This window comes from Phocoena sinus, chromosome 19, assembly GCF_008692025.1.
Source record: "Phocoena sinus isolate mPhoSin1 chromosome 19, mPhoSin1.pri, whole genome shotgun sequence".
Classification (NCBI taxonomy): domain Eukaryota; kingdom Metazoa; phylum Chordata; class Mammalia; order Artiodactyla; family Phocoenidae; genus Phocoena; species Phocoena sinus.
The window spans coordinates 55,539,672-55,553,287 of NC_045781.1; the positions used below are offsets into that span (position 1 = coordinate 55,539,672).

Below are 13,616 nucleotides of genomic sequence, written 5' to 3' on the forward strand. Positions count from 1 at the left end.
CCCCAGCCGCTCCGCGGCATGTGGGATCTTCCCGGACCGGGACACGAACCCGTGTCCCCTGCATTGGGAGGCAGACTCTCAACCACTGCGCCACCAGGGAAGCCCTTTACTGAGACTTTTTATCTTTCCCTTTATTTCAAGAATGTTCTTCCTTACTTCTTGGAGTACTTTTTGTAGTAACTACTTTGAAGTCTTAGTTAATTCCAATACTTTGTTGTCTTGGCACTGGTATCAGTTGATTATCCTTTCCCATGTGAGTTGAGGATTTTCCTCATTCTTTGTATGTTGAGTAATTTTGGATTGATCCTGAATATGTGAATATTACTTTATGAGACTCTTGGTCTTGTTTAAATCCTATGGAGAATGTTGCCATCTTTGTTGTAGCAGACACTCAACCAATTTGAGTTCAGATTCTCAGTCCCTACCAGCCTTCTGTGAGTTTCAGTATCAGTTGTGTGTTCAGAGTCTTCATGGTGCTTTTCAGATCTGCCCCTATGTGTCACTCCGTGGCCAGTGTGGGACCTTGGCAGTGTTCTCTCCTGAAGTTCAGTACCCAGAGTCCACAGTATGCTGTTTAGGGTTCTACCTACACATGCTCATCTCAGGACTGAGCCCGGGGACTCATACACACTTTATGGGGTTGTTCTCCTGAGCTGCTCCTGTTCCACAGTCTCCCCAGTCCTTTCCAGTTCCAGGGACCCCTTCTGTTTGGTTTTTCAGCCAGAAAGCAGGGGCTTTATTTCTCCTGTTCTGCTACATTCTTCCTGGGACTTAGCTCACATCTCTGACTAAGCAAGAGAGAAAAATTCAGTGGAGTTTTCACCTGCTTCAGCTCCTCCACTTGGAAAGGAAGCTTCCATCCCGCATAGTTTTAGGCATCTGTGGACCCCTCTGCTGCTGGGGATTTGCTGGGAGACTGGGGCGTGAGAGCTCCAAGAAGACAGAAGCACAAAAAATGAAAAGCCCTGGGTTTGGGCTCACTGCCTCTGAGAATTAGGCAACCGCTTCCCTGCTCCCCAAGCCAGGACCAGCCTTCTGGAGCTCCGCTGATACCTGTTTGTGGATATCGGGTCATATTCAGTCCAGGCTGGCGGTCCTGGAGTGGGGAGGTGGCAGAATCACCACCATGTTGGGGGTGCTTCAAATTCTGATTATCTTCCCTCCTCGGCCTGCTACTGTTTACTTTCCAGAGTCCTCCAATAGCTGCCCTGTCCATTCTGCCCACGTTTTATAGCCACACTCAGTGGGTGAGACAGGATGGAGTGTGCTCGCTCCATCTCACTCAGAACCATAAGGAAGCCAGAAGATGGGAGTTTTAGAGACGTTCGACAAAAAGTCCAGGTTAAACGGACACGTGAGGAAGTCAGAATGTCACTGATGCAGGAGAACTGTGGTTCGTGTGGAGAAGGAGGAAAATAAAAGAGTAAAAGTTGAAGGAATGGGTAGATGGTAACAGAAATAACTGATCTGCAGCATCACGTAAAGGACTGATGGAAGGAACCCTCTCCCTGAGCTTCCCTTACCCCATCGTTACGTATCTAGCCTTCCACAGTGTGAAGGGGGTTCCTTCTCACCCACTCAGGCTGCCAGGTTGAAGGGAATGGTTTACTGTAAGCAAATGAGCTTTATTCCTCTCCGTTGGGGGTGTCAGGAAATGTATACATAGAGAAGCAGGGCAAGGTCTCTCTGAGATTCAAGAGGCTTTCATCTAGCGTATTTGGGTATTTGTATCCAGGTGGTCACCAATGTGTATAGCCTCGCGCTGCAGAATCCGATCTGGGCTTGATAAAGAATTAATCTCTTAGGGGACTTCCCTGGTGGCTCAGTGGATAAGACTCCACACTACCAGTGCAGGGGCCCAGGGTTTGAGCCCCGGTCAGGGAACTAGAGCCCACATGCATGCCGCAACTAAGGAGCCTACCTAGGGCTTCCCTGGTGGCGCAGTGGTTGAGAGTCCGCCTGCCGATGCAGGGGACACGGGTTCGTGACCCAGTCCGGGAGGACCCCACATGCCGCGGAGCAGCTGGGCCCGTGAGCCATGGCCGCTGAGCCTGCGCGTCCGGAGCCTGTGCTCAGACGCAACGGGAGAGGCCGCAATGGTGAGAGGCCCGCGTACCGCAAAAAAAAAAAAAAAAAAAGGAGGCTGCCTGCCGTGACTAAGACCCTGTGCAACCTAATAAATAACTAAATCTGCTCCCTGGAAAGGATCTATTAAACATTAAAAAAAAAAAAAAGAACCTCTTAAAGTAGATCCTCTCTCTCTCTCTCTCTCTCTCGCTCTCAAATAAAGCAAAGCCTTTATTGCAAGAATAACTCTTGCTTTGTTAAAAGATTTTCTGAATGAGAGGACTGCAGACACCGTTAAGTGTCACTGAATTTCAGTCTCCACGTGTTGACACAGATGAAAGCAAAAACCATCTGAAAATCGTAAGGCAGCACTTCGGAAGTGGCCGTTTTCTCCAGGGTCTCTGATGCTGATGTGATCTTTCAAGTCCCCGTTGCCCTGTCGACTCATGTACTGAACGTTCTTCCGGTGCCTGACATGAATCCCATTCAGAATTCGTACAGTACTTTAGCCATTTGCCTTCTTCTTTTCTGATTTGTTTTTTTTTTTTGCGGCACGCGGGCCTCACCGTTGCGGCCTCTCCCGTTACGTCTGAGCACAGGCTCTGGACGCGCAGGCTCAGCGGCCATGGCTCACGGGCCCAGCCGCTCCGCGGCACGTGGGATCCTCCTGGACCGGGGCACGAACCCGTGTCCCCTGCATCAGCAGGTGGACTCTCAACAACTGCGCCACCAGGGAAGCCCCTCTGCCTTGTTTTATTAGTTCATTTGATCCTTATGATAACAGTGTAAGGCAGACAGGATAGCTGTGGCGTTGCCCTGTATTATTTTTACATAGTTGTAATTACAGGGAGAATATAAATTTACATCTTCGTTTTTCATTTTCCACATCTTTTTCATTTAACAGAAGTATTTTCACAATGCCATGTTGTCATTATTGCTCTCTGTCATATTTCAGTGAAGTGCCAGAATTAATGTAGCAGAATTGACATAACTTTCTTCTTGTTGAGCGTTTAGTTTATTTTCACTTTTTTTGCTATTATAAAGCACGCTGCATAGAGGTATTTGGGGCCATTTGGAGGGTTAGTTCCTTAGGATAAATTAAATAGATAGACTTAAAAAATATTTTTAAACATGTTTCAACATTAGGGAGGATTTCAAAAGACCACAGATGACCTAGAGAAAGCACCGGTGTGACACAACCACAATTTTCAGATTTCTCCATGTTGCAGAGCAGGTTTTGTATGTGCCAAGAGATTTAGCCAGAAGGAGGTGGGTGGTGTGTATAGGGAAATGAAGAAGGCATTAGCAAAGGCCCAGTGTGTGTCAGAGAGAGGGAAGGAGGAAACTAGCTTGATTATGCAGAAGTTCTGTCTTGAAGAGACCAGCAACCCATGCTTATGTGAGGTTGCTTTTGAATGACAGCAGCATCCCCTCTGCATGTGGCCATTGGAGAGCTGCGTGGGCAGCCTTGACCTGCTCCAGATGGCAGAGCTCCTTGACCAGCAGCCAGAGATGAAGCTAACTGGTGACGGACACTAGCGGGTTTCAAGCAGAGTGCTTACTGCAGCCTCCAGGTGATCCCACATCCAGGAGGATTTGCCCAGAGCCTTCCCTCCCACGGAGGCACAGATGTCCGTTTGCATGGCTCTCCGTTTTGGCCCCGAGTTGGGCCAGTGGAGCAAAGCACCAACCCCAAAGAGACTATAGATGTTGTTCAGTTCCATCCCTCACCCGCCTTGGGTTCTAGGAGAAGGACCAAGTTTCAGAGCTCTTAGGGAGCCTATCGTAATCCGATGGAGTGCGGCTGTCTTCGTGCCAGGGGTGGGGGGAGTATGCAGTTATTTTGCCACGTTACCCAAAAGGATGGAAGGCCAAGGCCGTCTGTATCCAGATCAAATCCGGCTGTCACTGAATCGCCAGCTATGTCCTTCTTTTACTAAAGAAGTGCAGCTGCCCACAGAGGGAGGGATGTGCTGAATAAATTCGAACATTTGGTTATAATGCAACCAACTCCGTAAGTTAGTGGCGAGAATTAATGGGAAACACCTGTCGCCAAATTCCTCCTTGTTGCCTTAAACTAGCGGGCTTGCCAATTAATTGAAGAATTACCTGGGATGAATTAAACATTAGTAAAGTACGTAAGGTACATCCAGACCCTGGTGGGAGGTGACTTGAGACTTCGAGCAACTTTGGAAAAACTAAGAAATTTCAAAGTCTCAGACTGGGGAGGACCTGTTGGTTTGTAATCATAGTATACCCTTTCCTTCCTCCCTAATCCAGTTGGGGCTAGTTGAATTCCTGGACCCTTCTGATTTGGGCAGTGGGGTGGTGAAAAAGGATTTGCTCTGGAGCCGTCTGCACTGTTGCTGAACCAAGGCAGGCAGAGTCACTAGACTGTAGGGAACTTGTCTCTTCCACGGCCCTTTTCCCCACACTTAGCACAGTGCCTGACCCGTCGTGGTGGTTTTAATAGGGACCCAGTGAGGTCAGGTGTGCGGGAACCAGCAGATGGCCCCTTATCTCTTTTTCCTGTGAACTGTGAATATTTTAGACCTTTCCTTTTTCCTGGAGGTCATAAAATAAGAGTTATCTTGGATATAACCATTACGACAGCTGCAGCGGAGAAAAACCTGCGTTAAGTGTCATAAAATGTTATCTCCGGATGGAATTGGCAAGAAACCCTAGAGGTCCAGCAGCATCTCCCGCTAACAGCGTGCTAACACCTTCTGCTTCCGGCTTCCCATTTAGAAAGGAGACTCTTGAGGGACCACTCCCGGGGCTGGTGGAGACGGCTGCCTTGCTGGGACTCTGTTCTCCCTTCTGGAAGTATGGAGGACAACCTAGTCCCTTGGTCACATAGCCACTTCTCACAGATTTGAATCCGCTTTTTTTTTTTTTTTTGGTGGCCATGCAGCATGTGGGATCTTAGTTCCCCGACCAGGGATCGAACCCGCAACACCCCCACGTTGAAAGCGTGGAGTTTTAACCACTGGCCTGCCAGGGAAGTCCCTGAATTCACTGTCTTGTTTCCCAAGTTACTTACCCCTCAGTAAATCCCCTCGACTTCCTCACCATTGCTCACGTGACACAGTTATCAAGTGGGCTTTTGTTTTTCTTCTCACGTTGGGGGATGCTCTCTGCTTTTTTACAAGTCTTCCATTTATTAAATTAAAATACTTGTGCCAGTTTATTACGTTTTCCAAAATGATGGATCCTGCTGAGTTGCTTTGGGCTTAATGGCTGGGGACAACAAGGCCTGGGTCCCCAGACATGTTTACTGAGGTTTGCTGCCCTAAGAGGAGCTGCTTACTCCTTCCAAGGGGTGGGGTTGGACAGAATGGTCCAGGAGCGGCCTGACCGGCGGAAGCAGAGGTGAGTGAAACCGTCTCTCCTCTTTTGGGTCAGGTGCTTCTGTCAGGGCAGCCCAAGGTCAGTTTCGAGTTTGTTGTTGTTGTCGGCCTCAAACCCATTGACTCCTGTGGCACGTGTGCCGCCCGAGAACGAGCTGCCTCTCGACATTGGACTTGTGAAACTTTGAGTCAGGAGGTCAGACTCCCTCGCTGATAATTTATGACTTATTCAGAGACAGAGGCCACACGGTCACCATCTCTCTGCTCCCACAGCAGGCCTGGCACGTGGAAGGCACTTGGCTGGTGCCCAGCGAATGACCACATTCCCCGTCCAGGGGCATCTTTTAGCCTCAGCCTCCCTGAGTCTGCCGGAACCTTTTGGGTCCCGACTGTGTCGTTCTCTGAGTTAACGTTCCCTCCGGCCTTCGGCCCCCCACGTTCTCCACCAACAAGTTACTGCCCTCAAGTCTGAGTGATTAATGAAGGGGTAGGATGGAGCCGGGCTGGAGTCCTTAGCCCATGAGCGGTAGAGACATCTTTCCAAGTTGACGCTGGGGGAGGGGTTCAACCACCGTCTTTCTTCAGATCGAAGACCCCGTCGGTTGTCAGATTCACCACTATTTTATGCACAAGGAGTTAAGATGCGGTGCTGCCATTTACACTGTGGCATGACGCTCGCTCGTCCCTAGAATCTTATTCTGTCTTTCTTGTAAGAGCGCTTATAGAATGACTTGGGCATAGATTATTATGAAGCACCCCTCTTGTCCATAATGAAGAGGAAAATATAAGCAAAATAAGTTGGTTAAAGGGCTTCTAAAGCTTCCTCACATTCGGAGGCCTGTTCTGCAGTTGCCTCAGAGCCATTGAAGTGCGTGGGTTTCTGTGACATACCATCCTCTCTGCCATCCGCGTGCCCTTTACGGGTCCATTTCCCTTTGGGGAGGAGGGGAGCTCGGGGGAGGGGGACGAGGTGGGGGCTTGTCGTGTTCTGTTCCCTGAGGTGGGTGGTGGATTTAGGGGAGAGTTCACTGTGTGGGAATTGATTCACTTTGAGTGATGTGACTACAATTTATGTGTTTTGAATTGATTTTTAAAATTAAAGAGTAGAAGAGGCTCTACTCCTGTCTCTGGACAATGACAGCTGTATCCCAGCGGGCCTGGCTGGGAGCGACGCTCAGACACATCTGATTTCAGAGGTCTTAAAGTGCCAGAAAAGTGCATTTTAGGATAACGAAATACAGTATGGATGAAGCCACCTAATTACACAGCATTCAAGCCACATTTTTCTGTTTTGTCCTCAGAGCTGTAATGCGTTTGTCTAGTATCTTGCTAAAGCCCTTGTGCTGTTTCCACGGTGTTCCCTTGATTGACGGGTCTGTAAGACACACACACGCACGCACGCGCGCGCGCGTGTGCGAGTGAGGCTCTAGAGATCAGTTCAGCGTCAGGCTCTGACGTTGGTCCTCCCCGCTTCCCGGTCCTGGTGCGCAGAGCTGTCCTGCTTCTGACCTGGGTGTCCCCTGACGTGGCTTTCTCTCTCTCTCATCGTCTACTGTCTTCCCTTTTGAAACCAGGTTACGTATGTCCCTCTCCCTCCCCCATCCGTCCTCTCTCCTTCCTTGAGGATGAGAGATCATGGCTCGGAGACTCCCTGCAGAGGCTGTGGGCTGTGATTCCTCACCAGCTGCTCAGTTCCCGTCTCCTTAACCAGTGTAAGCTCTGATCCCGATTAAACCCCTGGAGCTGGTGCCTCAAGCAGGGCTTTGGGGGCGCCCCTTCCCTGCACCCCTCCAGCTCTAGTTCTGTTTTGATCACCAAATCAGAATGTTGGCGCAAGTGCTCTTCAGAGAATTCTGCCATGAATGGTGGTGACTGGTGCTTGCCAGAGCCCTGGGGGACATCTGATGTTTGAGGGAGAGGGACCCTCATGGGCACATTATTAACTATGACGTCTCCAGGTCTGTGACGCTCCATCCCTGCGCCACCAAGGAGATCTTACCTTCACCCAGTAGCGTGCTCCAACCGACAAATACCTGCTCCAAATGCATGTAACACGTGCTTTCAGATTTTTGGAGAGCCATTTAAACAATGTATGTTTCAGCATCTCTGTATCTTTTAAAGGACCTGTTAGAGACTTCCACCGTGATAATCAGTGACTTTTCATATGAGGATCTTCTTGACGCGTTGATTTTTAAGTTCGGTATTTGGGTAAAGTTCACGTACAGATGAGTTTGTCGGAATGAAAAGAATTTGTGACCCGGTGTAATTCCCATTTTTGCTTTGGCTGCCAGGAAGCTCCCCTACATTCGTTGCCCGACTGCAATAATGGGTTTCAATTCCACTGGCCTGAGGTTGCCCTAGATCCACATTGACTGGACATAAATCTACGTCTGAACAGTTGCGTGGACACACTGACATCTGAAAGGATGCTGACGCTTCTTACTTGACACGTATTCATTCTTCGGAATGACTCTTGTCTCCTAGCCCCAAGTAGCGCCACATTTCTTCCTGATTCCAAGGCAGTGTGAGTTATCACCCAGCCAGAAAGCGCTGAGCGGATTTATCCGTCTGTAGGGCTGCGCTGTGACCAGCCCCTGGCAGAGGCAAATGGAGGTCCTTGTTAGGGTCTCGCTGCAGGAGAGGTTCTGAGCGACAGGAAGCGGGTTTCCACGAGCCTCAGTTGTGGCTGCGGTCCACCTGGGGCCCCTCCTCAGCCCCGCCTCCCTGGCCAGCCCACTGGGTCTCTCTGTGACCTGTGACCTATGAGCGGGAGGGGTGCCCGGGGAACAGATGCAGGTGGAGCCGCAGGAAGAGCCTGTGCGCTGTGAGGCTGATTGTTTGTGGCAGGCCGGGGAGGTGTGGAAGTGGTACCTGCACCCCGTGCTGCTGGGACCCTGCCAGGGCTCAGGCGGCCGCATGGGGAGGGGAGGAGGGCTCTGCAGAACTTTGAGGTTTGCAGTCCTTCCATCGTGTCCTCAGCAGTCTCTACAGGGCGAAGGAAGCAGCAGCGGGTTGAAAGGTCTCCCTTATTTCCTCTCCCTCTCCTCTCCTCCAGCTATTCCAGTGAGGCACAGTTTTCCTGGAAACCGTGCATTATTAAGTCCTTTCATAGCAGAACCGAAACAGATGACAGTAATCTAATCATCGATCAAGTGCACTTGTCTCCCCTCATCCCTGCAGCCAAACCCAGACGGCCTGTCGACCTTCTGTCAGGTCCATTTGAAGTAAAACACACCTCGGGAGAGCAGAGAAGACCCTCTCCACTGGGGTCCCCTGCAGGTTTGTAGCTGTCACGAGAGGGATAGCCACTAGCTAGGTGCCAAATAAACATCCGAATTTTTCTCGCCGTTGAAATGGTAAAAAAAAAAAAAAAAGGGGGGTTTGCCTTTTGACCAAGACCAGAAGGGCATCCACGAGAATGGAGATGGGATTTTGTTGGCCTGGTGGGACCAGGAGCTTCTTCTCCCTCTTCTATTTCCAAATCTTTCTCTAACGATACATTTACGATAAAGGGAAAAGAAAATAATCTCCACAAGCTTGACTTGAGTGCTGGGGAGAATCCATCTAACGGATGTGTGTGAAGCCCTACATCAGGTTCTCGGCCCCAGCGGCAGGGAAGGTGTTTGTTGGGCGTGGCCCGGGCTTGCCTTCTAGGCCAGCGGTCCCCAGCCTTTTTGGCACCAGGGACCGGTTTCGTGGAAGACCATTTTTCCACGGACTGGGGGCCGGGGGCGGGGGCGATGGTTCAGGCGGTAACGCGGGCGACGGGGAGCCGCAGATGAAGCTTTGCCTGCCCGCCCGCCACTCATCTCCTGCCGTGCAGCCCGGTTCCTAACAGGCCGCGGCCCGATACCGGTCCAAGGCCCGGGGGCTGGGGACCCCTGTTCTAGCACACAGCTCAGACTGGGGAAGGCGATTCGGCAGCCCCAGCAGAGCCTCACTGCTGTGCAGGCCTCTGACCCTCAGCTCCGCTTCTAGAGACGCACCCGCAGGAGAGCATCAGAGAGGCTGCTGCAGGGCCCACGTGGTGACTTGAGAGCCTGGGCTCGGCGTTCACCTGAGTTTTGACTCTGGGCCCCGTCACTTCCTAGCTGTGTGCGGGGGGGGGGGGGGGGGGGGGGGGGGGCCTCCTGCTTCCCCACCCCCGCCCCGATTCTCTGATGCTGTGAAAGGAGGGGCGGGTGGGGTGGAGGGAGCCTGAGCCAGCGTGTGGGCTGTGCTGGTCCATTGAGGCTTGCCGTCTCTTCTTTTGGTGGGAGGAGCAGCACGTCTGTTGGCTCTGGGACAGTAAAGGAGAGGGAGCTGCCTGAGACGGATGGCACAGGCAGAGTTCCAGAAGGTTCCGGAGCCTCCCCCGGCCCCGGGAGCCTGTGTGATTGCCCAAGGTCAGCCTGCTGGAGGAGGGCTCACTCTGGGCACCCCGGGTGCTGGGGAAATCGGGGTTTGAGCAAAGCCCCTGAGGATGTGGTGCAGCAGCCACAGACGGAATCTCCTTCCGAGTTCCTGCCGCAGCTGGGGCCACGTGGTGCGGGGATGTGGGCGGGAGGCGGGGCAGGAGGTCAGGAAACCTTCCCCCGAATGCGCCGGCCGGGACACCTCCCCTGGCCCCCTTGCGCTCGTTCTCTTCTCCAAACTGCTGCTACGGCTGCCTGCTCATCACCCTGAGAACCCAGTCGAGGCTCCTAGTGTCTCACCTGGCCCCCCTTGCCAACCTCCTCCCTCCTCAGCCTTCCCAGTGCCTGAACTTTCCGAAGTCATGGCTGCCGAGGGCCTCTGTGTGGGCTGTTCCTCCACCCAGACCCCTGTCCTCTGCTCAGAAGACAGCCTTCTCCAGCCTTCTCGAGCCTTCTCGGCTGGCCCGGCCCCCCTCCATCTCAGCTCAGATATCTACCTCCCTGACCCCCAGTCCGAAGAAGCCCCCTCTCAGCGCTCAGAGACATGGGCTGACTTAGAATTTTAGCCTAATTTGATTGGTAGAAGCTTCTGCCATAGGGCCTAAGAGGTGAATTGTAAAGACGCGGTTGCAGGAAGGTCTGTTTGGTTGCAAGTCTGTAGAAAGCATTTTTAATATCCACGCTGTCTGTTTGCAGAGATTCCGCTGTGATTTAAAACCCTGAGTCTCAGAGCCTGTGGCCCTGCAGTGGGTCTGGGGACCTCCTTGTACACAGGACAGAGCAGAGGGATTGAGTGCAATCCGCAGACACGTTCTCTTTGGTCCATGATGTGTTTTGAAATAAATTTAAATTAGTTGCCAGTGTTGAAGACTTGGAAGATTTCATGAAGCAGATTTCAGCACTTTTATAGAAAGCTCTTTAGATCTGATCCCGCTGGGCTCACGATCCTGAGTGGCAGCCGCTGGCTGGCCCTACTCGGGGACGGTGCAGTCAGTCCCCGCTGGGCCCACTTCCTCTGTGTTCTGCAGCTAGGAGAGCACAGGTAGTCGAGTGAGGTGTGTGATCCTGGTGTCTTGAGAGTGACCATCACCTTGTCCTGGACAGAGGCCCGTAATTATGTTTCCTTCCTGGAGAAAGAGGGTGAGGTCACTTCCAAGGCCCTTAGCATAAGTGGCCACTTCACCTGCATCTCAGCTCCGGGAGCAAGGTTGGCTGAGAGATGAGATCCCGGGCAGAGGAACCCGCACTCTGCAGCCCATGCTGCCCACGTGGCGCCCAGGACTGGGCCCCCTGTCGATTTTGTTTCCTGTCCTGCAGGGCCAGGCCCCTCACCTTGTCCGCTCCTTCCTGAGCCCACAGAGGAGGCTTCTGGGAAAGGATGACTCATGCACTCCCCGAATTTCCAAGCTAGAAAGGCGCTGGGAGAGCGCCTTGGGCCGGACCAGAAATAGCCGTAACCGTTGGGTCTGACCTTGCCCCTCCTGTGCTGTCAAGTTCTGCTTTGGTAAATAGATGCTGCCCTTCAGACCAACCGCCTGAAATGTTGCAAAGATACAGTAACTTGTTTCCTTTTCCTCTGAATTTTTATTGATTGTAAACTCCACTGTTAATGATAATAAAATAAAAAGGGGCGGTTACCTTGGTGCCAGCATGGTAATACATTTCTATCTCCTTTTTCAGTCCTTTTTCACATGTATACGTGATTGTAATTATAGTACAATTAAAATTCACTCACTTCAGTATTTCTAGCACCCAAAACAAGAGGTTGGCCTGCAATAGGATTCAGTAAGTATTTGTTGATTGTGGAATATTTGTTTTCCTAACTATAAAGTGAGCATTTTGCTAATTGCATCATATACACGGATTACCATTACATCAAGTTGTTAGAATATATTTGCCACTTTACTATATTTAGATTTTTTTCCCCTATTTTTCAGGACGATAACTAATGTTGTAGTGAGCATTTTTCTCCACATAACTGTTTTTGACGGTTTGGAATTATCTTCTCAGAATAAATTCCAAGCATTTGAGTTCTTGGATCAGAGGAGAGAAAAATAAGAATTATAGAAATTGCTTTCTAAATTCTTACCTATTCCTGTTGCCGGGATTGTTTGAGAATATTAGTTTTATCTTAATGTCATCTGCTTTTGGGTTATAATTTTCAAATTTTTGCTTATTTTGTAGTATAAGCAGGTACCTAATTGTTTTGATTTGCCTATCTGTATGTGTGGTTATTAGTATGGGTTGAAGAATTATCTAAGCACTTAATAATAATACCTCCTCTTGTGTGCCATGCCTATTTGAGTAGTTTGTGTATCTATTAGAATATAGATTTTTAGTTGGATTTGGGTGAATTTATCATACAGATATGATTAACTCAATTTTCCTATCATCGTGGCTGCAAACATTTTCCTAGTGTGTGATTTTCCATTTTTAATATCCGGTGAGTCATTATAGGTGTTATTTTCTGTTCTTTGGAGAGTCTGTGAGTGTGGTTGCCAGAAGGACCTTAGAGATCTAACCTGACCTCAGCGTCTGACGGGGACTCTGGCCCAGAGAGCAGAGGCCACAGCTCACCGGCCCTGCTGGCGAGAAGGGGCCAGGGCTGCCCTGGCCCTGGCCCAAGACTCCTTAGTCTGTGTTGCCATCTGAGCTCCTAAGTCTCCCTGTTGCTCTCCTAGCCCAGAAAGTTCTTTTGAGCTGAGGTGTATGCGTCTCTGTTTTGGACCAAGGCGGGCTTTGTAGGACTCTCCGAAGGGGGGCCGTTGCCACTCCAGTGACACGGAGCCAGCCATTCCATCCTTCTGACTCAGGGCATCTAAAAATATCCCGGTCTGGGGAATTTGGAGGAGCCCGTAATCGATTTGTGAACATGAAGCTCTTAACGGGCAGTGAATGCAGCTTTGATATTGAATTACCCTCAGAAGATGCATTAGTTTCACAGTATCGGCAGCCACCTGTCTGCCAGGTGTTGTCCTAGATATTTGGGGTCTGTAGAGGGGGAGGATAGGGACAGTGCCCAGGATCAAGTTGGATTCTTATATCAGGAGGGCTTTAACTTACTGCTTAGCTCTCTGCCCATCTTCATGGGGGAGGGAGCCCCAGAACTGGCAGGTGACCCCTGAACTGACCAGCAGGAGACTGGTTTAGAAGCAAAGATCCTAATCCCAGCTCTGCCTACACCGTTGACTTCCCGACTCTTAGAGCGTGTTCACGGTCAGGTCTGGTCATCCATTCAGCAAACGTCCAGTGGACACTTAGTCAGGACTCTGTGCTGGGCACTCGCATTGCTACAAAGGTGGCTGAGGCATGGTCCACCCCTCAGGGGATTGTACTTCAGTGGGATAAACCTATCAAACAGGCAGACTTAGAAATGAGCGTAAGTAAAATGCCAGTGGGGCCACGCAGGAATCAGTAAGTAGTTTGCACAGGGTTTGAGTGAAGCTTGTCAGAAGAGATGGCACTAAGCTGAGCCTCGAGGGATGGGGCTGAGGGAGGAAGGTGGGGGAGAAGGGAGAGGACCGTCTAGCTTAAGGGGCGGAGGAACAGACACCAGGGGTGGATGCCATTGCCGAGGGTGGCCGTACTGCAGGGAAGGGGCAGGTAGGAGGAGGTGGGTCCTTCGGCAAATGCTGCTTAGAAACCGTCAGAGGGAGGGACTTCCCTGGCCATCCAGTGGTTAAGACTCCGCGCTTCCACTGCAGGGGGCGGGGGTTCAGTCCCTGGCTGGGGAACCAAGATCCCGCATGCCGTGCAGTGTGGCCAAAAAACAATGAAAATCATTTTTTAAAATGTGCCAGCAGAT

General features: G+C 50.9%; 1 protein-coding gene across 5 annotated transcripts in view; it reads left to right on the forward strand.

The window, feature by feature from the left end:
* KIAA0513 (KIAA0513 ortholog) overlaps positions 1-13,616 on the forward strand; it is a 59,148-nt gene that overhangs the window by 23,033 nt on the left and 22,499 nt on the right. The window lies entirely within an intron of this gene.